The sequence below is a fragment of the Dendrobates tinctorius genome, unplaced genomic scaffold, assembly GCF_039654945.1.
Source record: "Dendrobates tinctorius isolate UK_male_01 unplaced genomic scaffold, ASM3965494v1 ptg000251l, whole genome shotgun sequence".
Taxonomy (NCBI): domain Eukaryota; kingdom Metazoa; phylum Chordata; class Amphibia; order Anura; family Dendrobatidae; genus Dendrobates; species Dendrobates tinctorius.
Genome location: NW_027361918.1, coordinates 11,059,836 through 11,084,277, shown reverse-complemented (window position 1 = coordinate 11,084,277; position 24,442 = coordinate 11,059,836). Strand labels below are relative to the sequence as shown.

The 24,442-nt window shown below is 40.6% G+C and overlaps 29 non-coding genes across 29 annotated transcripts; 20 read left to right on the top strand and 9 right to left on the bottom strand.

Annotated features, from left to right (window-relative positions):
* The first annotated feature begins 1,221 nt into the window (after window positions 1-1,221).
* Window positions 1,222-1,294, top strand: TRNAA-AGC (transfer RNA alanine (anticodon AGC)). Its single transcript has one exon. It is a non-coding gene; the product is annotated as a tRNA-Ala (tRNA).
* Window positions 1,295-1,402: 108 nt separating this feature from the next.
* Window positions 1,403-1,488, top strand: TRNAY-GUA (transfer RNA tyrosine (anticodon GUA)). The gene is given in 2 exon segments: window positions 1,403-1,439; window positions 1,453-1,488. It is a non-coding gene; the product is annotated as a tRNA-Tyr (tRNA).
* Window positions 1,489-1,711: 223 nt separating this feature from the next.
* Window positions 1,712-1,785, bottom strand: TRNAN-GUU (transfer RNA asparagine (anticodon GUU)). Its single transcript has one exon. It is a non-coding gene; the product is annotated as a tRNA-Asn (tRNA).
* A 1,741-nt stretch (window positions 1,786-3,526) lies between these two features.
* On the top strand, window positions 3,527-3,599 carry TRNAA-AGC (transfer RNA alanine (anticodon AGC)). The gene has a single exon. It is a non-coding gene; the product is annotated as a tRNA-Ala (tRNA).
* Window positions 3,600-3,707: 108 nt separating this feature from the next.
* On the top strand, window positions 3,708-3,793 carry TRNAY-GUA (transfer RNA tyrosine (anticodon GUA)). The gene is given in 2 exon segments: window positions 3,708-3,744; window positions 3,758-3,793. It is a non-coding gene; the product is annotated as a tRNA-Tyr (tRNA).
* Window positions 3,794-4,016: 223 nt separating this feature from the next.
* TRNAN-GUU (transfer RNA asparagine (anticodon GUU)) lies at window positions 4,017-4,090 on the bottom strand. Its single transcript has one exon. It is a non-coding gene; the product is annotated as a tRNA-Asn (tRNA).
* Window positions 4,091-5,833: 1,743 nt separating this feature from the next.
* Window positions 5,834-5,906, top strand: TRNAA-AGC (transfer RNA alanine (anticodon AGC)). The gene has a single exon. It is a non-coding gene; the product is annotated as a tRNA-Ala (tRNA).
* A 108-nt stretch (window positions 5,907-6,014) lies between these two features.
* Window positions 6,015-6,100, top strand: TRNAY-GUA (transfer RNA tyrosine (anticodon GUA)). The gene is given in 2 exon segments: window positions 6,015-6,051; window positions 6,065-6,100. It is a non-coding gene; the product is annotated as a tRNA-Tyr (tRNA).
* Window positions 6,101-8,145: 2,045 nt separating this feature from the next.
* TRNAA-AGC (transfer RNA alanine (anticodon AGC)) lies at window positions 8,146-8,218 on the top strand. Its single transcript has one exon. It is a non-coding gene; the product is annotated as a tRNA-Ala (tRNA).
* Window positions 8,219-8,326: 108 nt separating this feature from the next.
* TRNAY-GUA (transfer RNA tyrosine (anticodon GUA)) lies at window positions 8,327-8,412 on the top strand. Its single transcript is given in 2 exon segments — window positions 8,327-8,363; window positions 8,377-8,412. It is a non-coding gene; the product is annotated as a tRNA-Tyr (tRNA).
* Window positions 8,413-8,635: 223 nt separating this feature from the next.
* On the bottom strand, window positions 8,636-8,709 carry TRNAN-GUU (transfer RNA asparagine (anticodon GUU)). The gene has a single exon. It is a non-coding gene; the product is annotated as a tRNA-Asn (tRNA).
* A 1,741-nt stretch (window positions 8,710-10,450) lies between these two features.
* Window positions 10,451-10,523, top strand: TRNAA-AGC (transfer RNA alanine (anticodon AGC)). The gene has a single exon. It is a non-coding gene; the product is annotated as a tRNA-Ala (tRNA).
* A 108-nt stretch (window positions 10,524-10,631) lies between these two features.
* On the top strand, window positions 10,632-10,717 carry TRNAY-GUA (transfer RNA tyrosine (anticodon GUA)). The gene is given in 2 exon segments: window positions 10,632-10,668; window positions 10,682-10,717. It is a non-coding gene; the product is annotated as a tRNA-Tyr (tRNA).
* Window positions 10,718-10,940: 223 nt separating this feature from the next.
* On the bottom strand, window positions 10,941-11,014 carry TRNAN-GUU (transfer RNA asparagine (anticodon GUU)). The gene has a single exon. It is a non-coding gene; the product is annotated as a tRNA-Asn (tRNA).
* A 1,741-nt stretch (window positions 11,015-12,755) lies between these two features.
* TRNAA-AGC (transfer RNA alanine (anticodon AGC)) lies at window positions 12,756-12,828 on the top strand. The gene has a single exon. It is a non-coding gene; the product is annotated as a tRNA-Ala (tRNA).
* Window positions 12,829-12,936: 108 nt separating this feature from the next.
* Window positions 12,937-13,022, top strand: TRNAY-GUA (transfer RNA tyrosine (anticodon GUA)). The gene is given in 2 exon segments: window positions 12,937-12,973; window positions 12,987-13,022. It is a non-coding gene; the product is annotated as a tRNA-Tyr (tRNA).
* Window positions 13,023-13,245: 223 nt separating this feature from the next.
* Window positions 13,246-13,319, bottom strand: TRNAN-GUU (transfer RNA asparagine (anticodon GUU)). The gene has a single exon. It is a non-coding gene; the product is annotated as a tRNA-Asn (tRNA).
* A 1,733-nt stretch (window positions 13,320-15,052) lies between these two features.
* TRNAA-AGC (transfer RNA alanine (anticodon AGC)) lies at window positions 15,053-15,125 on the top strand. The gene has a single exon. It is a non-coding gene; the product is annotated as a tRNA-Ala (tRNA).
* A 108-nt stretch (window positions 15,126-15,233) lies between these two features.
* On the top strand, window positions 15,234-15,319 carry TRNAY-GUA (transfer RNA tyrosine (anticodon GUA)). Its single transcript is given in 2 exon segments — window positions 15,234-15,270; window positions 15,284-15,319. It is a non-coding gene; the product is annotated as a tRNA-Tyr (tRNA).
* Window positions 15,320-15,542: 223 nt separating this feature from the next.
* TRNAN-GUU (transfer RNA asparagine (anticodon GUU)) lies at window positions 15,543-15,616 on the bottom strand. The gene has a single exon. It is a non-coding gene; the product is annotated as a tRNA-Asn (tRNA).
* Window positions 15,617-17,730: 2,114 nt separating this feature from the next.
* Window positions 17,731-17,803, top strand: TRNAA-AGC (transfer RNA alanine (anticodon AGC)). The gene has a single exon. It is a non-coding gene; the product is annotated as a tRNA-Ala (tRNA).
* A 108-nt stretch (window positions 17,804-17,911) lies between these two features.
* TRNAY-GUA (transfer RNA tyrosine (anticodon GUA)) lies at window positions 17,912-17,997 on the top strand. Its single transcript is given in 2 exon segments — window positions 17,912-17,948; window positions 17,962-17,997. It is a non-coding gene; the product is annotated as a tRNA-Tyr (tRNA).
* A 223-nt stretch (window positions 17,998-18,220) lies between these two features.
* Window positions 18,221-18,294, bottom strand: TRNAN-GUU (transfer RNA asparagine (anticodon GUU)). The gene has a single exon. It is a non-coding gene; the product is annotated as a tRNA-Asn (tRNA).
* A 1,748-nt stretch (window positions 18,295-20,042) lies between these two features.
* TRNAA-AGC (transfer RNA alanine (anticodon AGC)) lies at window positions 20,043-20,115 on the top strand. The gene has a single exon. It is a non-coding gene; the product is annotated as a tRNA-Ala (tRNA).
* A 108-nt stretch (window positions 20,116-20,223) lies between these two features.
* TRNAY-GUA (transfer RNA tyrosine (anticodon GUA)) lies at window positions 20,224-20,309 on the top strand. The gene is given in 2 exon segments: window positions 20,224-20,260; window positions 20,274-20,309. It is a non-coding gene; the product is annotated as a tRNA-Tyr (tRNA).
* Window positions 20,310-20,532: 223 nt separating this feature from the next.
* Window positions 20,533-20,606, bottom strand: TRNAN-GUU (transfer RNA asparagine (anticodon GUU)). Its single transcript has one exon. It is a non-coding gene; the product is annotated as a tRNA-Asn (tRNA).
* A 1,741-nt stretch (window positions 20,607-22,347) lies between these two features.
* On the top strand, window positions 22,348-22,420 carry TRNAA-AGC (transfer RNA alanine (anticodon AGC)). Its single transcript has one exon. It is a non-coding gene; the product is annotated as a tRNA-Ala (tRNA).
* Window positions 22,421-22,528: 108 nt separating this feature from the next.
* TRNAY-GUA (transfer RNA tyrosine (anticodon GUA)) lies at window positions 22,529-22,614 on the top strand. The gene is given in 2 exon segments: window positions 22,529-22,565; window positions 22,579-22,614. It is a non-coding gene; the product is annotated as a tRNA-Tyr (tRNA).
* Window positions 22,615-22,837: 223 nt separating this feature from the next.
* Window positions 22,838-22,911, bottom strand: TRNAN-GUU (transfer RNA asparagine (anticodon GUU)). Its single transcript has one exon. It is a non-coding gene; the product is annotated as a tRNA-Asn (tRNA).
* Between the last annotated feature and the right edge of the window lie 1,531 nt (window positions 22,912-24,442).

Below are 24,442 nucleotides of genomic sequence, written 5' to 3'. Positions count from 1 at the left end.
TTGTGTTTTATAAACTTCATCATTGCATATCAACTGAACTTTTCTGTCAACAGCAAACGTGTCTCGGATCAAAAACACTAGTCAAAATCCTAAATCCCAGTACAACTCGTGCCAAAGGACCAGAAGGAGATTCGCGACCTCTCAGCATTTTCTATATTCAAACCAAACCATAAAAGATCAATCTTTTCGCTTGGGATTGTGCTGCATTACAACTTTTTTCTACAAACTAGGTAAGTTTTTTTTCATTCCCCCAGTTTGGTTCTCTATATACAGAGAAATGGTTTACTAGAAAATTGCTCGACTGTATTTGTAGGCCATAATTCACATTGTGAAACCCAGCGGTCGATGGATCGAAACCAACCTCTGCTAAATAGTTGTGTTTTATAAACTTCATCATTGCATATCAACTGAACTTTTCTGTCAACAGCAAACGTGTCTCGGATCAAAAACACTAGTCAAAATCCTAAATCCCAGTACAACTCGTGCCAAAGGACCAGAAGGAGATTCGCGACCTCTCAGCATTTTCTATATTCAAACCAAACCATAAAAGGTCAATCTTTTTGCTTGGGATTGTGCTGCATTACAACTTTTTTCTACAAACTAGGTAAGTTTTTTTTACTCCCCCAGTCTGGTTCTCTACATACATAGAAATGGTTTGCTAGAAAATTGCCCGACTGTATTTGTAGGCCATAATTCACATTGTGAAACCCAGCGGTCGATGGATCGAAACCAACCTCTGCTAAATAGTTGTGATTTATAAACTTCATCATTGCATATCAACTGAACTTTTCTGTCAACAGCAAACGTGTCTCGGATCAAAAACACTAGTCAAAATCCTAAATCCCAGTACAACTCGTGCCAAAGGACCAGAAGGAGATTCGCGACCTCTCAGCATTTTCTATATTCAAACCAAACCATAAAAGGTCAATCTTTTTGCTTGGGATTGTGCTGCATTACAACTTTTTTCTACAAACTAGGTAAGTTTTTTTTACTCCCCCAGTCTGGTTCTCTACATACATAGAAATGGTTTGCTAGAAAATTGCCCGACTGTATTTGTAGGCCATAATTCACATTGTGAACTACGTAGATGTTCTTCAAATATGGGAGAAAGGAATCTGTACTTAAAAAAAAAAAAAAAAAAAAGCACTCAATGGCACATTTGACTATAAGTAAACTGTGACATGGTGTGGCGTGAAACTGATAATGGCGTTCGTCGGGCATGGGGGATTAGCTCAAGTGGTAGAGCGCTCGCTTAGCATGCGAGAGGTAGCGGGATCGATGCCCGCATTCTCCAATACAATCTTTGGATTCCTTTTTCAGTTGGCCGAGTGAATTGTTTATGCCACCTGCTCGTGGCACACACGTCCAAACCTTGAAGACTTTCAACAATGGCTAAATCAAGCCTTCGATAGCTCAGCTGGTAGAGCGGAGGACTGTAGATCTAAATTAGCAATCCTTAGGTCGCTGGTTCAATTCCGGCTCGAAGGAAGTTTTGTGTATTCTATCAGATGTTTTCAACCTTCTGGCAAATACCAGACAGCTATGCTCTTTCTGGACATGTAGACAGAAACACAACCGGAAAGTTTTTTCTCCAGTTTGCCTTGTGAATTCAAAACTTAGGCAGCAACAGTGCTTTTACTTTATGGAGATGCTGAGCACCAATGTGAAAACGTCTTCAACTGTAGCATGCTACCCAAGCAAAAGGAACCAACGTCCCTGGGTGGACTCGAACCACCAACCTTTCGGTTAACAGCCGAACGCGCTAACCGATTGCGCCACAGAGACACAAACGCCTGCCGAACTTTCGTCTAACAGCCGGACGCACCCACCAGTTTTAACCGGAACCTTAAACAATGGTCAGACACCATTTCCTCTAATGATTTTCAACAATAATATGACACAAGAAAGCAAAAAAAAACAAAGAAACAATTGCAGAACCCCAGGAGTACTCTAGTCGCCAACAAATATGTAATGGCTGAAAATTTACATGTCATCGACCTGAACACAAACAGTCATTAGAATTTTACTCTGTACATCTGTTAACACAAGCAGAGTGGCGCAGCGGAAGCGTGCTGGGCCCATAACCCAGAGGTCGATGGATCGAAGCCATCCTCTGCTAAATTGTGCTGCATTGCATCTTTTTCTACAAACTAGCTAAGTTTTTTTCACTTCCCCATTTTGGTTCTCTATATACAGAGAAATGGTTTGCTAGAAAATTGCTCGACTGTATTTGTAGACCATAATTCACATTGTGAAACCCAGCGGTCAATGGATTGAAACCAACCTCTGCTAAATAGTTGTGTTTTATAAACTTCATCATTGCATATCAACTGAACTTTTCTGTCAACAGCAAACGTGTCTCGGATCAAAAACACTAGTCAAAATCCTAAATCCCAGTACAACTCGTGCCAAAGGACCAGAAGGAGATTCGCGACCTCTCAGCATTTTCTATATTCAAACCAAACCATAAAAGATCAATCTTTTCGCTTGGGATTGTGCTGCATTACAACTTTTTTCTACAAACTAGGTAAGTTTTTTTTCATTCCCCCAGTTTGGTTCTCTATATACAGAGAAATGGTTTACTAGAAAATTGCTCGACTGTATTTGTAGGCCATAATTCACATTGTGAAACCCAGCGGTCGATGGATCGAAACCAACCTCTGCTAAATAGTTGTGTTTTATAAACTTCATCATTGCATATCAACTGAACTTTTCTGTCAACAGCAAACGTGTCTCGGATCAAAAACACTAGTCAAAATCCTAAATCCCAGTACAACTCGTGCCAAAGGACCAGAAGGAGATTCGCGACCTCTCAGCATTTTCTATATTCAAACCAAACCATAAAAGGTCAATCTTTTTGCTTGGGATTGTGCTGCATTACAACTTTTTTCTACAAACTAGGTAAGTTTTTTTTACTCCCCCAGTCTGGTTCTCTACATACATAGAAATGGTTTGCTAGAAAATTGCCCGACTGTATTTGTAGGCCATAATTCACATTGTGAAACCCAGCGGTCGATGGATCGAAACCAACCTCTGCTAAATAGTTGTGATTTATAAACTTCATCATTGCATATCAACTGAACTTTTCTGTCAACAGCAAACGTGTCTCGGATCAAAAACACTAGTCAAAATCCTAAATCCCAGTACAACTCGTGCCAAAGGACCAGAAGGAGATTCGCGACCTCTCAGCATTTTCTATATTCAAACCAAACCATAAAAGGTCAATCTTTTTGCTTGGGATTGTGCTGCATTACAACTTTTTTCTACAAACTAGGTAAGTTTTTTTTACTCCCCCAGTCTGGTTCTCTACATACGTAGAAATGGTTTGCTAGAAAATTGCTCGACTTTATTTGTAGGCCATAATTCACATTGTGAACTCCGTAGATGTTCTTCAAATATGGGAGAAAGGAATCTGTACATAAAAAAAAAAAAAAAAAAAAAAAAAAAAGCACTCAATGGCACATTTGACTATAAGTAAACTGTGACATGGTGTGGCGTGAAACTGATAATGGCGTTCGTCGGGCATGGGGGATTAGCTCAAGTGGTAGAGCGCTCGCTTAGCATGCGAGAGGTAGCGGGATCGATGCCCGCATTCTCCAATACAATCTTTGGATTCCTTTTTCAGTTGGCCGAGTGAATTGTTTATGCCACCTGCTCGTGGCACACACGTCCAAACCTTGAAGACTTTCAACAATGGCTAAATCAAGCCTTCGATAGCTCAGCTGGTAGAGCGGAGGACTGTAGATCTAAATTAGCAATCCTTAGGTCGCTGGTTCAATTCCGGCTCGAAGGAAGTTTTGTGTATTCTATCAGATGTTTTCAACCTTCTGGCAAATACCAGACAGCTATGCTCTTTCTGGACATGTAGACAGAAACACAACCGGAAAGTTTTTTCTCCAGTTTGCCTTGTGAATTCAAAACTTAGGCAGCAACAGTGCTTTTACTTTATGGAGATGCTGAGCACCAATGTGAAAACGTCTTCAACTGTAGCATGCTACCCAAGCAAAAGGAACCAACGTCCCTGGGTGGACTCGAACCACCAACCTTTCGGTTAACAGCCGAACGCGCTAACCGATTGCGCCACAGAGACACAAACGCCTGCCGAACTTTCGTCTAACAGCCGGACGCACCCACCAGTTTTAACCGGAACCTTAAACAATGGTCAGACACCATTTCCTCTAATGATTTTCAACAATAATATGACACAAGAAAGCAAAAAAAAACAAAGAAACAATTGCAGAACCCCAGGAGTACTCTAGTCGCCAACAAATATGTAATGGCTGAAAATTTACATGTCATCGACCTGAACACAAACAGTCATTAGAATTTTACTCTGTACATCTGTTAACACAAGCAGAGTGGCGCAGCGGAAGCGTGCTGGGCCCATAACCCAGAGGTCGATGGATCGAAACCATCCTCTGCTAAATTGTGCTGCATTACAACTTTTTTCTACAAACTAGGTAAGTTTTTTTTCATTCCCCCAGTTTGGTTCTCTATATACAGAGAAATGGTTTACTAGAAAATTGCACGACTGTATTTGTAGGCCATAATTCACATTGTGAAACCCAGCGGTCAATGGATTGAAACCAACCTCTTCTAAATAGTTGTGTTTTATAAACTTCATCATTGCATATCAACTGAACTTTTCTGTCAACAGCAAACGTGTCTCGGATCAAAAACACTAGTCAAAATCCTAAATCCCAGTACAACTCGTGCCAAAGGACCAGAAGGAGATTCGCGACCTCTCAGCATTTTCTATATTCAAACCAAACCATAAAAGATCAATCTTTTCGCTTGGGATTGTGCTGCATTACAACTTTTTTCTACAAACTAGGTAAGTTTTTTTTCATTCCCCCAGTTTGGTTCTCTATATACAGAGAAATGGTTTACTAGAAAATTGCTCGACTGTATTTGTAGGCCATAATTCACATTGTGAAACCCAGCGGTCGATGGATCGAAACCAACCTCTGCTAAATAGTTGTGTTTTATAAACTTCATCATTGCATATCAACTGAACTTTTCTGTCAACAGCAAACGTGTCTTGGATCAAAAACACTAGTCAAAATCCTAAATCCCAGTACAACTCGTGCCAAAGGACCAGAAGGAGATTCGCGACCTCTCAGCATTTTCTATATTCAAACCAAACCATAAAAGGTCAATCTTTTTGCTTGGGATTGTGCTGCATTACAACTTTTTTCTACAAACTAGGTAAGTTTTTTTTACTCCCCCAGTCTGGTTCTCTACATACATAGAAATGGTTTGCTAGAAAATTGCCCGACTGTATTTGTAGGCCATAATTCACATTGTGAAACCCAGCGGTCGATGGATCGAAACCAACCTCTGCTAAATAGTTGTGATTTATAAACTTCATCATTGCATATCAACTGAACTTTTCTGTCAACAGCAAACGTGTCTCGGATCAAAAACACTAGTCAAAATCCTAAATCCCAGTACAACTCGTGCCAAAGGACCAGAAGGAGATTCGCGACCTCTCAGCATTTTCTATAATCAAACCAAACCATAAAAGGTCAATCTTTTTGCTTGGGATTGTGCTGCATTACAACTTTTTTCTACAAACTAGGTAAGTTTTTTTTACTCCCCCAGTCTGGTTCTCTACATACGTAGAAATGGTTTGCTAGAAAATTGCTCGACTTTATTTGTAGGCCATAATTCACATTGTGAACTCCGTAGATGTTCTTCAAATATGGGAGAAAGGAATCTGTACTTAAAAAAAAAAAAAAAAAAAAAAAAAAAAGCACTCAATGGCACATTTGACTATAAGTAAACTGTGACATGGTGTGGCGTGAAACTGATAATGGCGTTCGTCGGGCATGGGGGATTAGCTCAAGTGGTAGAGCGCTCGCTTAGCATGCGAGAGGTAGCGGGATCGATGCCCGCATTCTCCAATACAATCTTTGGATTCCTTTTTCAGTTGGCCGAGTGAATTGTTTATGCCACCTGCTCGTGGCACACACGTCCAAACCTTGAAGACTTTCAACAATGGCTAAATCAAGCCTTCGATAGCTCAGCTGGTAGAGCGGAGGACTGTAGATCTAAATTAGCAATCCTTAGGTCGCTGGTTCAATTCCGGCTCGAAGGAAGTTTTGTGTATTCTATCAGATGTTTTCAACCTTCTGGCAAATACCAGACAGCTATGCTCTTTCTGGACATGTAGACAGAAACACAACCGGAAAGTTTTTTCTCCAGTTTGCCTTGTGAATTCAAAACTTAGGCAGCAACAGTGCTTTTACTTTATGGAGATGCTGAGCACCAATGTGAAAACGTCTTCAACTGTAGCATGCTACCCAAGCAAAAGGAACCAACGTCCCTGGGTGGACTCGAACCACCAACCTTTCGGTTAACAGCCAAACGCGCTAACCGATTGCGCCACAGAGACACAAACGCCTGCCGAACTTTCGTCTAACAGCCGGACGCACCCACCAGTTTTAACCGGAACCTTAAACAATGGTCAGACACCATTTCCTCTAATGATTTTCAACAATAATATGACACAAGAAAGCAAAAAAAAACAAAGAAACAATTGCAGAACCCCAGGAGTACTCTAGTCGCCAACAAATATGTAATGGCTGAAAATTTACATGTCATCGACCTGAACACAAACAGTCATTAGAATTTTACTCTGTACATCTGTTAACACAAGCAGAGTGGCGCAGCGGAAGCGTGCTGGGCCCATAACCCAGAGGTCGATGGATCGAAACCATCCTCTGCTAAATTGTGCTGCATTGCATCTTTTTCTACAAACTAGCTAAGTTTTTTTTCACTTCCCCATTTTGGTTCTCTATATACAGAGAAATGGTTTGCTAGAAAATTGCTCGACTGTATTTGTAGACCATAATTCACATTGTGAAACCCAGCGGTCAATGGATTGAAACCAACCTCTGCTAAATAGTTGTGTTTTATAAACTTCATCATTGCATATCAACTGAACTTTTCTGTCAACAGCAAACGTGTCTCGGATCAAAAACACTAGTCAAAATCCTAAATCCCAGTACAACTCGTGCCAAAGGATCAGAAGGAGATTCGCGACCTCTCAGCATTTTCTATATTCAAACCAAACCATAAAAGATCAATCTTTTCGCTTGGGATTGTGCTGCATTACAACTTTTTTCTACAAACTAGGTAAGTTTTTTTTCATTCCCCCAGTTTGGTTCTCTATATACAGAGAAATGGTTTACTAGAAAATTGCTCGACTGTATTTGTAGGCCATAATTCACATTGTGAAACCCAGCGGTCGATGGATCGAAACCAACCTCTGCTAAATAGTTGTGTTTTATAAACTTCATCATTGCATATCAACTGAACTTTTCTGTCAACAGCAAACGTGTCTCGGATCAAAAACACTAGTCAAAATCCTAAATCCCAGTACAACTCGTGCCAAAGGACCAGAAGGAGATTCGCGACCTCTCAGCATTTTCTATATTCAAACCAAACCATAAAAGGTCAATCTTTTTGCTTGGGATTGTGCTGCATTACAACTTTTTTCTACAAACTAGGTAAGTTTTTTTTACTCCCCCAGTCTGGTTCTCTACATACATAGAAATGGTTTGCTAGAAAATTGCCCGACTGTATTTGTAGGCCATAATTCACATTGTGAAACCCAGCGGTCGATGGATCGAAACCAACCTCTGCTAAATAGTTGTGATTTATAAACTTCATCATTGCATATCAACTGAACTTTTCTGTCAACAGCAAACGTGTCTCGGATCAAAAACACTAGTCAAAATCCTAAATCCCAGTACAACTCGTGCCAAAGGACCAGAAGGAGATTCGCGACCTCTCAGCATTTTCTATATTCAAACCAAACCATAAAAGGTCAATCTTTTTGCTTGGGATTGTGCTGCATTACAACTTTTTTCTACAAACTAGGTAAGTTTTTTTTACTCCCCCAGTCTGGTTCTCTACATACATAGAAATGGTTTGCTAGAAAATTGCCCGACTGTATTTGTAGGCCATAATTCACATTGTGAACTACGTAGATGTTCTTCAAATATGGGAGAAAGGAATCTGTACTTAAAAAAAAAAAAAAAAAAAAAAAAAAAAAAAAAAGCACTCAATGGCACATTTGACTATAAGTAAACTGTGACATGGTGTGGCGTGAAACTGATAATGGCGTTCGTCGGGCATGGGGGATTAGCTCAAGTGGTAGAGCGCTCGCTTAGCATGCGAGAGGTAGCGGGATCGATGCCCGCATTCTCCAATACAATCTTTGGATTCCTTTTTCAGTTGGCCGAGTGAATTGTTTATGCCACCTGCTCGTGGCACACACGTCCAAAACTTGAAGACTTTCAACAATGGCTAAATCAAGCCTTCGATAGCTCAGCTGGTAGAGCGGAGGACTGTAGATCTAAATTAGCAATCCTTAGGTCGCTGGTTCAATTCCGGCTCGAAGGAAGTTTTGTGTATTCTATCAGATGTTTTCAACCTTCTGGCAAATACCAGACAGCTATGCTCTTTCTGGACATGTAGACAGAAACACAACCGGAAAGTTTTTTCTCCAGTTTGCCTTGTGAATTCAAAACTTAGGCAGCAACAGTGCTTTTACTTTATGGAGATGCTGAGCACCAATGTGAAAACGTCTTCAACTGTAGCATGCTACCCAAGCAAAAGGAACCAACGTCCCTGGGTGGACTCGAACCACCAACCTTTCGGTTAACAGCCGAACGCGCTAACCGATTGCGCCACAGAGACACAAACGCCTGCCGAACTTTCGTCTAACAGCCGGACGCACCCACCAGTTTTAACCGGAACCTTAAACAATGGTCAGACACCATTTCCTCTAATGATTTTCAACAATAATATGACACAAGAAAGCAAAAAAAAACAAAGAAACAATTGCAGAACCCCAGGAGTACTCTAGTCGCCAACAAATATGTAATGGCTGAAAATTTACATGTCATCGACCTGAACACAAACAGTCATTAGAATTTTACTCTGTACATCTGTTAACACAAGCAGAGTGGCGCAGCGGAAGCGTGCTGGGCCCATAACCCAGAGGTCGATGGATCGAAGCCATCCTCTGCTAAATTGTGCTGCATTGCATCTTTTTCTACAAACTAGCTAAGTTTTTTTCACTTCCCCATTTTGGTTCTCTATATACAGAGAAATGGTTTGCTAGAAAATTGCTCGACTGTATTTGTAGACCATAATTCACATTGTGAAACCCAGCGGTCAATGGATTGAAACCAACCTCTGCTAAATAGTTGTGTTTTATAAACTTCATCATTGCATATCAACTGAACTTTTCTGTCAACAGCAAACGTGTCTCGGATCAAAAACACTAGTCAAAATCCTAAATCCCAGTACAACTCGTGCCAAAGGACCAGAAGGAGATTCGCGACCTCTCAGCATTTTCTATATTCAAACCAAACCATAAAAGATCAATCTTTTCGCTTGGGATTGTGCTGCATTACAACTTTTTTCTACAAACTAGGTAAGTTTTTTTTCATTCCCCCAGTTTGGTTCTCTATATACAGAGAAATGGTTTACTAGAAAATTGCTCGACTGTATTTGTAGGCCATAATTCACATTGTGAAACCCAGCGGTCGATGGATCGAAACCAACCTCTGCTAAATAGTTGTGTTTTATAAACTTCATCATTGCATATCAACTGAACTTTTCTGTCAACAGCAAACGTGTCTCGGATCAAAAACACTAGTCAAAATCCTAAATCCCAGTACAACTCGTGCCAAAGGACCAGAAGGAGATTCGCGACCTCTCAGCATTTTCTATATTCAAACCAAACAATAAAAGGTCAATCTTTTTGCTTGGGATTGTGCTGCATTACAACTTTTTTCTACAAACTAGGTAAGTTTTTTTTACTCCCCCAGTCTGGTTCTCTACATACATAGAAATGGTTTGCTAGAAAATTGCCCGACTGTATTTGTAGGCCATAATTCACATTGTGAAACCCAGCGGTCGATGGATCGAAACCAACCTCTGCTAAATAGTTGTGATTTATAAACTTCATCATTGCATATCAACTGAACTTTTCTGTCAACAGCAAACGTGTCTCGGATCAAAAACACTAGTCAAAATCCTAAATCCCAGTACAACTCGTGCCAAAGGACCAGAAGGAGATTCGCGACCTCTCAGCATTTTCTATAATCAAACCAAACCATAAAAGGTCAATCTTTTTGCTTGGGATTGTGCTGCATTACAACTTTTTTCTACAAACTAGGTAAGTTTTTTTTACTCCCCCAGTCTGGTTCTCTACATACGTAGAAATGGTTTGCTAGAAAATTGCTCGACTTTATTTGTAGGCCATAATTCACATTGTGAACTCCGTAGATGTTCTTCAAATATGGGAGAAAGGAATCTGTACTTAAAAAAAAAAAAAAAAAAAAAAAAAAAAGCACTCAATGGCACATTTGACTATAAGTAAACTGTGACATGGTGTGGCGTGAAACTGATAATGGCGTTCGTCGGGCATGGGGGATTAGCTCAAGTGGTAGAGCGCTCGCTTAGCATGCGAGAGGTAGCGGGATCGATGCCCGCATTCTCCAATACAATCTTTGGATTCCTTTTTCAGTTGGCCGAGTGAATTGTTTATGCCACCTGCTCGTGGCACACACGTCCAAACCTTGAAGACTTTCAACAATGGCTAAATCAAGCCTTCGATAGCTCAGCTGGTAGAGCGGAGGACTGTAGATCTAAATTAGCAATCCTTAGGTCGCTGGTTCAATTCCGGCTCGAAGGAAGTTTTGTGTATTCTATCAGATGTTTTCAACCTTCTGGCAAATACCAGACAGCTATGCTCTTTCTGGACATGTAGACAGAAACACAACCGGAAAGTTTTTTCTCCAGTTTGCCTTGTGAATTCAAAACTTAGGCAGCAACAGTGCTTTTACTTTATGGAGATGCTGAGCACCAATGTGAAAACGTCTTCAACTGTAGCATGCTACCCAAGCAAAAGGAACCAACGTCCCTGGGTGGACTCGAACCACCAACCTTTCGGTTAACAGCCGAACGCGCTAACCGATTGCGCCACAGAGACACAAACGCCTGCCGAACTTTCGTCTAACAGCCGGACGCACCCACCAGTTTTAACCGGAACCTTAAACAATGGTCAGACACCATTTCCTCTAATGATTTTCAACAATAATATGACACAAGAAAGCAAAAAAAAACAAAGAAACAATTGCAGAACCCCAGGAGTACTCTAGTCGCCAACAAATATGTAATGGCTGAAAATTTACATGTCATCGACCTGAACACAAACAGTCATTAGAATTTTACTCTGTACATCTGTTAACACAAGCAGAGTGGCGCAGCGGAAGCGTGCTGGGCCCATAACCCAGAGGTCGATGGATCGAAGCCATCCTCTGCTAAATTGTGCTGCATTGCATCTTTTTCTACAAACTAGCTAAGTTTTTTTCACTTCCCCATTTTGGTTCTCTATATACAGAGAAATGGTTTGCTAGAAAATTGCTCGACTGTATTTGTAGACCATAATTCACATTGTGAAACCCAGCGGTCAATGGATTGAAACCAACCTCTGCTAAATAGTTGTGTTTTATAAACTTCATCATTGCATATCAACTGAACTTTTCTGTCAACAGCAAACGTGTCTCGGATCAAAAACACTAGTCAAAATCCTAAATCCCAGTACAACTCGTGCCAAAGGACCAGAAGGAGATTCGCGACCTCTCAGCATTTTCTATATTCAAACCAAACCATAAAAGATCAATCTTTTCGCTTGGGATTGTGCTGCATTACAACTTTTTTCTACAAACTAGGTAAGTTTTTTTTCATTCCCCCAGTTTGGTTCTCTATATACAGAGAAATGGTTTACTAGAAAATTGCTCGACTGTATTTGTAGGCCATAATTCACATTGTGAAACCCAGCGGTCGATGGATCGAAACCAACCTCTGCTAAATAGTTGTGTTTTATAAACTTCATCATTGCATATCAACTGAACTTTTCTGTCAACAGCAAACGTGTCTCGGATCAAAAACACTAGTCAAAATCCTAAATCCCAGTACAACTCGTGCCAAAGGACCAGAAGGAGATTCGCGACCTCTCAGCATTTTCTATATTCAAACCAAACAATAAAAGGTCAATCTTTTTGCTTGGGATTGTGCTGCATTACAACTTTTTTCTACAAACTAGGTAAGTTTTTTTTACTCCCCCAGTCTGGTTCTCTACATACATAGAAATGGTTTGCTAGAAAATTGCCCGACTGTATTTGTAGGCCATAATTCACATTGTGAAACCCAGCGGTCGATGGATCGAAACCAACCTCTGCTAAATAGTTGTGATTTATAAACTTCATCATTGCATATCAACTGAACTTTTCTGTCAACAGCAAACGTGTCTCGGATCAAAAACACTAGTCAAAATCCTAAATCCCAGTACAACTCGTGCCAAAGGACCAGAAGGAGATTCGCGACCTCTCAGCATTTTCTATAATCAAACCAAACCATAAAAGGTCAATCTTTTTGCTTGGGATTGTGCTGCATTACAACTTTTTTCTACAAACTAGGTAAGTTTTTTTTACTCCCCCAGTCTGGTTCTCTACATACGTAGAAATGGTTTGCTAGAAAATTGCTCGACTTTATTTGTAGGCCATAATTCACATTGTGAACTCCGTAGATGTTCTTCAAATATGGGAGAAAGGAATCTGTACTTAAAAAAAAAAAAAAAAAAAAAAAAAAAAGCACTCAATGGCACATTTGACTATAAGTAAACTGTGACATGGTGTGGCGTGAAACTGATAATGGCGTTCGTCGGGCATGGGGGATTAGCTCAAGTGGTAGAGCGCTCGCTTAGCATGCGAGAGGTAGCGGGATCGATGCCCGCATTCTCCAATACAATCTTTGGATTCCTTTTTCAGTTGGCCGAGTGAATTGTTTATGCCACCTGCTCGTGGCACACACGTCCAAACCTTGAAGACTTTCAACAATGGCTAAATCAAGCCTTCGATAGCTCAGCTGGTAGAGCGGAGGACTGTAGATCTAAATTAGCAATCCTTAGGTCGCTGGTTCAATTCCGGCTCGAAGGAAGTTTTGTGTATTCTATCAGATGTTTTCAACCTTCTGGCAAATACCAGACAGCTATGCTCTTTCTGGACATGTAGACAGAAACACAACCGGAAAGTTTTTTCTCCAGTTTGCCTTGTGAATTCAAAACTTAGGCAGCAACAGTGCTTTTACTTTATGGAGATGCTGAGCACCAATGTGAAAACGTCTTCAACTGTAGCATGCTACCCAAGCAAAAGGAACCAACGTCCCTGGGTGGACTCGAACCACCAACCTTTCGGTTAACAGCCGAACGCGCTAACCGATTGCGCCACAGAGACACAAACGCCTGCCGAACTTTCGTCTAACAGCCGGACGCACCCACCAGTTTTAACCGGAACCTTAAACAATGGTCAGACACCATTTCCTCTAATGATTTTCAACAATAATATGACACAAGAAAGCAAAAAAAAACAAAGAAACAATTGCAGAACCCCAGGAGTACTCTAGTCGCCAACAAATATGTAATGGCTGAAAATTTACATGTCATCGACCTGAACACAAACAGTCATTAGAATTTTACTCTGTACATCTGTTAACACAAGCAGAGTGGCGCAGCGGAAGCGTGCTGGGCCCATAACCCAGAGGTCGATGGATCGAAGCCATCCTCTGCTAAATTGTGCTGCATTGCATCTTTTTCTACAAACTAGCTAAGTTTTTTTCACTTCCCCATTTTGGTTCTCTATATACAGAGAAATGGTTTGCTAGAAAATTGCTCGACTGTATTTGTAGACCATAATTCACATTGTGAAACCCAGCGGTCAATGGATTGAAACCAACCTCTGCTAAATAGTTGTGTTTTATAAACTTCATCATTGCATATCAACTGAACTTTTCTGTCAACAGCAAACGTGTCTCGGATCAAAAACACTAGTCAAAATCCTAAATCCCAGTACAACTCGTGCCAAAGGACCAGAAGGAGATTCGCGACCTCTCAGCATTTTCTATATTCAAACCAAACCATAAAAGATCAATCTTTTCGCTTGGGATTGTGCTGCATTACAACTTTTTTCTACAAACTAGGTAAGTTTTTTTTCATTCCCCCAGTTTGGTTCTCTATATACAGAGAAATGGTTTACTAGAAAATTGCTCGACTGTATTTGTAGGCCATAATTCACATTGTGAAACCCAGCGGTCGATGGATCGAAACCAACCTCTGCTAAATAGTTGTGTTTTATAAACTTCATCATTGCATATCAACTGAACTTTTCTGTCAACAGCAAACGTGTCTCGGATCAAAAACACTAGTCAAAATCCTAAATCCCAGTACAACTCGTGCCAAAGGACCAGAAGGAGATTCGCGACCTCTCAGCATTTTCTATATTCAAACCAAACCATAAAAGGTCAATCTTTTTGCTTGGGATTGTGCTGCATTACAACTTTTTTCTACAAACTAGGTAAGTTTTTTTTACTCCCCCAGTCTGGTTCTCTACATACATAGAAATGGTTTGCTAGAAAATTGCCCGACTGTATTTGTAGGCCATAATTCACATTGTGAAACCCAGCGGTCGATGGATCGAAACCAACCTCTGCTAAATAGTTGTGATTTATAAACTTCATCATTGCATATCAACTGAACTTTTCTGTCAACAGCAAACGTGTCTCGGATCAAAAACACTAGTCAAAATCCTAAATCCCAGTACAACTCGTGCCAAAGGACCAGAAGGAGATTCGCGACCTCTCAGCATTTTCTATATTCAAACCAAACCATAAAAGGTCAATCTTTTTGCTTGGGATTGTGCTGCATTACAACTTTTTTCTACAAACTAGGTAAGTTTTTTTTACTCCCCCAGTCTGGTTCTCTACATACATAGAAATGGTTTGCTAGAAAATTGCCCGACTGTATTTGTAGGCCATAATTCACATTGTGAACTACGTAGATGTTCTTCAAATATGGGAGAAAGGAATCTGTACTTAAAAAAAAAAAAAAAAAAAAGCACTCAATGGCACATTTGACTATAAGTAAACTGTGACATGGTGTGGCGTGAAACTGATAATGGCGTTCGTCGGGCATGGGGGATTAGCTCAAGTGGTAGAGCGCTCGCTTAGCATGCGAGAGGTAGCGGGATCGATGCCCGCATTCTCCAATACAATCTTTGGATTCCTTTTTCAGTTGGCCGAGTGAATTGTTTATGCCACCTGCTCGTGGCACACACGTCCAAACCTTGAAGACTTTCAACAATGGCTAAATCAAGCCTTCGATAGCTCAGCTGGTAGAGCGGAGGACTGTAGATCTAAATTAGCAATCCTTAGGTCGCTGGTTCAATTCCGGCTCGAAGGAAGTTTTGTGTATTCTATCAGATGTTTTCAACCTTCTGGCAAATACCAGACAGCTATGCTCTTTCTGGACATGTAGACAGAAACACAACCGGAAAGTTTTTTCTCCAGTTTGCCTTGTGAATTCAAAACTTAGGCAGCAACAGTGCTTTTACTTTATGGAGATGCTGAGCACCAATGTGAAAACGTCTTCAACTGTAGCATGCTACCCAAGCAAAAGGAACCAACGTCCCTGGGTGGACTCGAACCACCAACCTTTCGGTTAACAGCCGAACGCGCTAACCGATTGCGCCACAGAGACACAAACGCCTGCCGAACTTTCGTCTAACAGCCGGACGCACCCACCAGTTTTAACCGGAACCTTAAACAATGGTCAGACACCATTTCCTCTAATGATTTTCAACAATAATATGACACAAGAAAGCAAAAAAAAACAAAGAAACAATTGCAGAACCCCAGGAGTACTCTAGTCGCCAACAAATATGTAATGGCTGAAAATTTACATGTCATCGACCTGAACACAAACAGTCATTAGAATTTTACTCTGTACATCTGTTAACACAAGCAGAGTGGCGCAGCGGAAGCGTGCTGGGCCCATAACCCAGAGGTCGATGGATCGAATCCATCCTCTGCTAAATTGTGCTGCATTGCATCTTTTTCTACAAACTAGCTAAGTTTTTTTCACTTCCCCATTTTGGTTCTCTATATACAGAGAAATGGTTTGCTAGAAAATTGCTCGACTGTATTTGTAGACCATAATTCACATTGTGAAACCCAGCGGTCAATGGATTGAAACCAACCTCTGCTAAATAGTTGTGTTTTATAAACTTCATCATTGCATATCAACTGAACTTTTCTGTCAACAGCAAACGTGTCTCGGATCAAAAACACTAGTCAAAATCCTAAATCCCAGTACAACTCGTGCCAAAGGACCAGAAGGAGATTCGCGACCTCTCAGCATTTTCTATATTCAAACCAAACCATAAAAGATCAATCTTTTCGCTTGGGATTGTGCTGCATTACAACTTTTTTCTACAAACTAGGTAAGTTTTTTTTCATTCCCCCAGTTTGGTTCTCTATATACAGAGAAATGGTTTACTAGAAAATTGCTCGACTGTATTTGTAGGCCATAATTCACATTGTGAAACCCAGCGGTCGATGGATCGAAACCAACCTCTGCTAAATAGTTGTGTTTTATAAACTTCATCATTGCATATCAACTGAACTTTTCTGTCAACAGCAAACGTGTCTCGGATCAAAAACACTAGTCAAAATCCTAAATCCCAGTACAACTCGTGCCAAAGGACCAGAAGGAGATTCGCGACCTCTCAGCATTTTCTATATTCAAACCAAACCATAAAAGGTCAATCTTTTTGCTTGGGATTGTGCTGCATTACAACTTTTTTCTACAAACTAGGTAAGTTTTTTTTACTCCCCCAGTCTGGTTCTCTACATACATAGAAATGGTTTGCTAGAAAATTGCCCGACTGTATTTGTAGGCCATAATTCACATTGTGAAACCCAGCGGTCGATGGATCGAAACCAACCTCTGCTAAATAGTTGTGTTTTATAAACTTCATCATTGCATATCAACTGAACTTTTCTGTCAACAGCAAACGTGTCTCGGATCAAAAACACTAGTCAAAATCCTAAATCCCAGTACAACTCGTGCCAAAGGACCAGAAGGAGATTCGCGACCTCTCAGCATTTTCTATATTCAAACCAAACCATAAAAGGTCAATCTTTTTGCTTGGGATTGTGCTGCATTACAACTTTTTTCTACAAACTAGGTAAGTTTTTTTTACTCCCCCAGTCTGGTTCTCTACATACATAGAAATGGTTTGCTAGAAAATTGCCCGACTGTATTTGTAGGCCATAATTCACATTGTGAAACCCAGCGGTCGATGGATCGAAACCAACCTCTGCTAAATAGTTGTGTTTTATAAACTTCATCATTGCATATCAACTGAACTTTTCTGTCAACAGCAAACGTGTCTCGGATCAAAAACACTAGTCAAAATCCTAAATCCCAGTACAACTCGTGCCAAAGGACCAGAAGGAGATTCGCGACCTCTCAGCATTTTCTATATTCAAACCAAACCATAAAAGGTCAATCTTTTTGCTTGGGATTGTGCTGCATTACAACTTTTTTCTACAAACTAGGTAAGTTTTTTTTACTCCCCCAGTCTGGTTCTCTACATACGTAGAAATGGTTTGCTAGAAAATTGCTCGACTTTATTTGTAGGCCATAATTCACATTGTGAACTCCGTAGATGTTCTTCAAATATGGGAGAAAGGAATCTGTACTTAAAAAAAAAAAAAAAAAAAAAAAAAAAAGCACTCAATGGCACATTTGACTATAAGTAAACTGTGACATGGTGTGGCGTGAAACTGATAATGGCGTTCGTCGGGCATGGGGGATTAGCTCAAGTGGTAGAGCGCTCGCTTAGCATGCGAGAGGTAGCGGGATCGATGCCCGCATTCTCCAATACAATCTTTGGATTCCTTTTTCAGTTGGCCGAGTGAATTGTTTATGCCACCTGCTCGTGGCACACACGTCCAAACCTTGAAGACTTTCAACAATGGCTAAATCAAGCCTTCGATAGCTCAGCTGGTAGAGCGGAGGACTGTAGATCTAAATTAGCAATCCTTAGGTCGCTGGTTCAATTCCGGCTCGAAGGAAGTTTTGTGTATTCTATCAGATGTTTTCAACCTTCTGGCAAATACCAGACAGCTATGCTCTTTCTGGACATGTAGACAGAAACACAACCGGAAAGTTTTTTCTCCAGTTTGCCTTGTGAATTCAAAACTTAGGCAGCAACAGTGCTTTTACTTTATGGAGATGCTGAGCACCAATGTGAAAACGTCTTCAACTGTAGCATGCTACCCAAGCAAAAGGAACCAACGTCCCTGGGTGGACTCGAACCACCAACCTTTCGGTTAACAGCCGAACGCGCTAACCGATTGCGCCACAGAGACACAAACGCCTGCCGAACTTTCGTCTAACAGCCGGACGCACCCACCAGTTTTAACCGGAACCTTAAACAATGGTCAGACACCATTTCCTCTAATGATTTTCAACAATAATATGACACAAGAAAGCAAAAAAAAACAAAGAAACAATTGCAGAACCCCAGGAGTACTCTAGTCGCCAACAAATATGTAATGGCTGAAAATTTACATGTCATCGACCTGAACACAAACAGTCATTAGAATTTTACTCTGTACATCTGTTAACACAAGCAGAGTGGCGCAGCGGAAGCGTGCTGGGCCCATAACCCAGAGGTCGATGGATCGAAACCATCCTCTGCTAAATTGTGCTGCATTGCATCTTTTTCTACAAACTAGCTAAGTTTTTTTTCACTTCCCCATTTTGGTTCTCTATATACAGAGAAATGGTTTGCTAGAAAATTGCTCGACTGTATTTGTAGACCATAATTCACATTGTGAAACCCAGCGGTCAATGGATTGAAACCAACCTCTGCTAAATAGTTGTGTTTTATAAACTTCATCATTGCATATCAACTGAACTTTTCTGTCAACAGCAAACGTGTCTCGGATCAAAAACACTAGTCAAAATCCTAAATCCCAGTACAACTCGTGCCAAAGGACCAGAAGGAGATTCGCGACCTCTCAGCATTTTCTATATTCAAACCAAACCATAAAAGATCAATCTTTTCGCTTGGGATTGTGCTGCATTACAACTTTTTTCTACAAACTAGGTAAGTTTTTTTTCATTCCCCCAGTTTGGTTCTCTATATACAGAGAAATGGTTTACTAGAAAATTGCTCGACTGTATTTGTAGGCCATAATTCACATTGTGAAACCCAGCGGTCGATGGATCGAAACCAACCTCTGCTAAATAGTTGTGTTTTATAAACTTCATCATTGCATATCAACTGAACTTTTCTGTCAACAGCAAACGTGTCTCGGATCAAAAACACTAGTCAAAATCCTAAATCCCAGTACAACTCGTGCCAAAGGACCAGAAGGAGATTCGCGACCTCTCAGCATTTTCTATATTCAAACCAAACCATAAAAGGTCAATCTTTTTGCTTGGGATTGTGCTGCATTACAACTTTTTTCTACAAACTAGGTAAGTTTTTTTTACTCCCCCAGTCTGGTTCTCTACATACATAGAAATGGTTTGCTAGAAAATTGCCCGACTGTATTTGTAGGCCATAATTCACATTGTGAAACCCAGCGGTCGATGGATCGAAACCAACCTCTGCTAAATAGTTGTGATTTATAAACTTCATCATTGCATATCAACTGAACTTTTCTGTCAACAGCAAACGTGTCTCGGATCAAAAACACTAGTCAAAATCCTAAATCCCAGTACAACTCGTGCCAAAGGACCAGAAGGAGATTCGCGACCTCTCAGCATTTTCTATATTCAAACCAAACCATAAAAGGTCAATCTTTTTGCTTGGGATTGTGCTGCATTACAACTTTTTTCTACAAACTAGGTAAGTTTTTTTTACTCCCCCAGTCTGGTTCTCTACATACATAGAAATGGTTTGCTAGAAAATTGCCCGACTGTATTTGTAGGCCATAATTCACATTGTGAACTACGTAGATGTTCTTCAAATATGGGAGAAAGGAATCTGTACTTAAAAAAAAAAAAAAAAAAAAAAAAAAAAAAAAAAGCACTCAATGGCACATTTGACTATAAGTAAACTGTGACATGGTGTGGCGTGAAACTGATAATGGCGTTCGTCGGGCATGGGGGATTAGCTCAAGTGGTAGAGCGCTCGCTTAGCATGCGAGAGGTAGCGGGATCGATGCCCGCATTCTCCAATACAATCTTTGGATTCCTTTTTCAGTTGGCCGAGTGAATTGTTTATGCCACCTGCTCGTGGCACACACGTCCAAAACTTGAAGACTTTCAACAATCGCTAAATCAAGCCTTCGATAGCTCAGCTGGTAGAGCGGAGGACTGTAGATCTAAATTAGCAATCCTTAGGTCGCTGGTTCAATTCCGGCTCGAAGGAAGTTTTGTGTATTCTATCAGATGTTTTCAACCTTCTGGCAAATACCAGACAGCTATGCTCTTTCTGGACATGTAGACAGAAACACAACCGGAAAGTTTTTTCTCCAGTTTGCCTTGTGAATTCAAAACTTAGGCAGCAACAGTGCTTTTACTTTATGGAGATGCTGAGCACCAATGTGAAAACGTCTTCAACTGTAGCATGCTACCCAAGCAAAAGGAACCAACGTCCCTGGGTGGACTCGAACCACCAACCTTTCGGTTAACAGCCGAACGCGCTAACCGATTGCGCCACAGAGACACAAACGCCTGCCGAACTTTCGTCTAACAGCCGGACGCACCCACCAGTTTTAACCGGAACCTTAAACAATGGTCAGACACCATTTCCTCTAATGATTTTCAACAATAATATGACACAAGAAAGCAAAAAAAAACAAAGAAACAATTGCAGAACCCCAGGAGTACTCTAGTCGCCAACAAATATGTAATGGCTGAAAATTTACATGTCATCGACCTGAACACAAACAGTCATTAGAATTTTACTCTGTACATCTGTTAACACAAGCAGAGTGGCGCAGCGGAAGCGTGCTGGGCCCATAACCCAGAGGTCGATGGATCGAAGCCATCCTCTGCTAAATTGTGCTGCATTGCATCTTTTTCTACAAACTAGCTAAGTTTTTTTCACTTCCCCATTTTGGTTCTCTATATACAGAGAAATGGTTTGCTAGAAAATTGCTCGACTGTATTTGTAGACCATAATTCACATTGTGAAACCCAGCGGTCAATGGATTGAAACCAACCTCTGCTAAATAGTTGTGTTTTATAAACTTCATCATTGCATATCAACTGAACTTTTCTGTCAACAGCAAACGTGTCTCGGATCAAAAACACTAGTCAAAATCCTAAATCCCAGTACAACTCGTGCCAAAGGACCAGAAGGAGATTCGCGACCTCTCAGCATTTTCTATATTCAAACCAAACCATAAAAGATCAATCTTTTCGCTTGGGATTGTGCTGCATTACAACTTTTTTCTACAAACTAGGTAAGTTTTTTTTCATTCCCCCAGTTTGGTTCTCTATATACAGAGAAATGGTTTACTAGAAAATTGCTCGACTGTATTTGTAGGCCATAATTCACATTGTGAAACCCAGCGGTCGATGGATCGAAACCAACCTCTGCTAAATAGTTGTGTTTTATAAACTTCATCATTGCATATCAACTGAACTTTTCTGTCAACAGCAAACGTGTCTCGGATCAAAAACACTAGTCAAAATCCTAAATCCCAGTACAACTCGTGCCAAAGGACCAGAAGGAGATTCGCGACCTCTCAGCATTTTCTATATTCAAACCAAACAATAAAAGGTCAATCTTTTTGCTTGGGATTGTGCTGCATTACAACTTTTTTCTACAAACTAGGTAAGTTTTTTTTACTCCCCCAGTCTGGTTCTCTACATACATAGAAATGGTTTGCTAGAAAATTGCCCGACTGTATTTGTAGGCCATAATTCACATTGTGAAACCCAGCGGTCGATGGATCGAAACCAACCTCTGCTAAATAGTTGTGATTTATAAACTTCATCATTGCATATCAACTGAACTTTTCTGTCAACAGCAAACGTGTCTCGGATCAAAAACACTAGTCAAAATCCTAAATCCCAGTACAACTCGTGCCAAAGGACCAGAAGGAGATTCGCGACCTCTCAGCATTTTCTATAATCAAACCAAACCATAAAAGGTCAATCTTTTTGCTTGGGATTGTGCTGCATTACAACTTTTTTCTACAAACTAGGTAAGTTTTTTTTACTCCCCCAGTCTGGTTCTCTACATACGTAGAAATGGTTTGCTAGAAAATTGCTCGACTTTATTTGTAGGCCATAATTCACATTGTGAACTCCGTAGATGTTCTTCAAATATGGGAGAAAGGAATCTGTACTTAAAAAAAAAAAAAAAAAAAAAAAAAAAAGCACTCAATGGCACATTTGACTATAAGTAAACTGTGACATGGTGTGGCGTGAAACTGATAATGGCGTTCGTCGGGCATGGGGGATTAGCTCAAGTGGTAGAGCGCTCGCTTAGCATGCGAGAGGTAGCGGGATCGATGCCCGCATTCTCCAATACAATCTTTGGATTCCTTTTTCAGTTGGCCGAGTGAATTGTTTATGCCACCTGCTCGTGGCACACACGTCCAAACCTTGAAGACTTTCAACAATGGCTAAATCAAGCCTTCGATAGCTCAGCTGGTAGAGCGGAGGACTGTAGATCTAAATTAGCAATCCTTAGGTCGCTGGTTCAATTCCGGCTCGAAGGAAGTTTTGTGTATTCTATCAGATGTTTTCAACCTTCTGGCAAATACCAGACAGCTATGCTCTTTCTGGACATGTAGACAGAAACACAACCGGAAAGTTTTTTCTCCAGTTTGCCTTGTGAATTCAAAACTTAGGCAGCAACAGTGCTTTTACTTTATGGAGATGCTGAGCACCAATGTGAAAACGTCTTCAACTGTAGCATGCTACCCAAGCAAAAGGAACCAACGTCCCTGGGTGGACTCGAACCACCAACCTTTCGGTTAACAGCCGAACGCGCTAACCGATTGCGCCACAGAGACACAAACGCCTGCCGAACTTTCGTCTAACAGCCGGACGCACCCACCAGTTTTAACCGGAACCTTAAACAATGGTCAGACACCATTTCCTCTAATGATTTTCAACAATAATATGACACAAGAAAGCAAAAAAAAACAAAGAAACAATTGCAGAACCCCAGGAGTACTCTAGTCGCCAACAAATATGTAATGGCTGAAAATTTACATGTCATCGACCTGAACACAAACAGTCATTAGAATTTTACTCTGTACATCTGTTAACACAAGCAGAGTGGCGCAGCGGAAGCGTGCTGGGCCCATAACCCAGAGGTCGATGGATCGAATCCATCCTCTGCTAAATTGTGCTGCATTGCATCTTTTTCTACAAACTAGCTAAGTTTTTTTCACTTCCCCATTTTGGTTCTCTATATACAGAGAAATGGTTTGCTAGAAAATTGCTCGACTGTATTTGTAGACCATAATTCACATTGTGAAACCCAGCGGTCAATGGATTGAAACCAACCTCTGCTAAATAGTTGTGTTTTATAAACTTCATCATTGCATATCAACTGAACTTTTCTGTCAACAGCAAACGTGTCTCGGATCAAAAACACTAGTCAAAATCCTAAATCCCAGTACAACTCGTGCCAAAGGACCAGAAGGAGATTCGCGACCTCTCAGCATTTTCTATATTCAAACCAAACCATAAAAGATCAATCTTTTCGCTTGGGATTGTGCTGCATTACAACTTTTTTCTACAAACTAGGTAAGTTTTTTTTCATTCCCCCAGTTTGGTTCTCTATATACAGAGAAATGGTTTACTAGAAAATTGCTCGACTGTATTTGTAGGCCATAATTCACATTGTGAAACCCAGCGGTCGATGGATCGAAACCAACCTCTGCTAAATAGTTGTGTTTTATAAACTTCATCATTGCATATCAACTGAACTTTTCTGTCAACAGCAAACGTGTCTCGGATCAAAAACACTAGTCAAAATCCTAAATCCCAGTACAACTCGTGCCAAAGGACCAGAAGGAGATTCGCGACCTCTCAGCATTTTCTATATTCAAACCAAACCATAAAAGGTCAATCTTTTTGCTTGGGATTGTGCTGCATTACAACTTTTTTCTACAAACTAGGTAAGTTTTTTTTACTCCCCCAGTCTGGTTCTCTACATACATAGAAATGGTTTGCTAGAAAATTGCCCGACTGTATTTGTAGGCCATAATTCACATTGTGAAACCCAGCGGTCGATGGATCGAAACCAACCTCTGCTAAATAGTTGTGATTTATAAACTTCATCATTGCATATCAACTGAACTTTTCTGTCAACAGCAAACGTGTCTCGGATCAAAAACACTAGTCAAAATCCTAAATCCCAGTACAACTCGTGCCAAAGGACCAGAAGGAGATTCGCGACCTCTCAGCATTTTCTATATTCAAACCAAACCATAAAAGGTCAATCTTTTTGCTTGGGATTGTGCTGCATTACAACTTTTTTCTACAAACTAGGTAAGTTTTTTTTACTCCCCCAGTCTGGTTCTCTACATACAT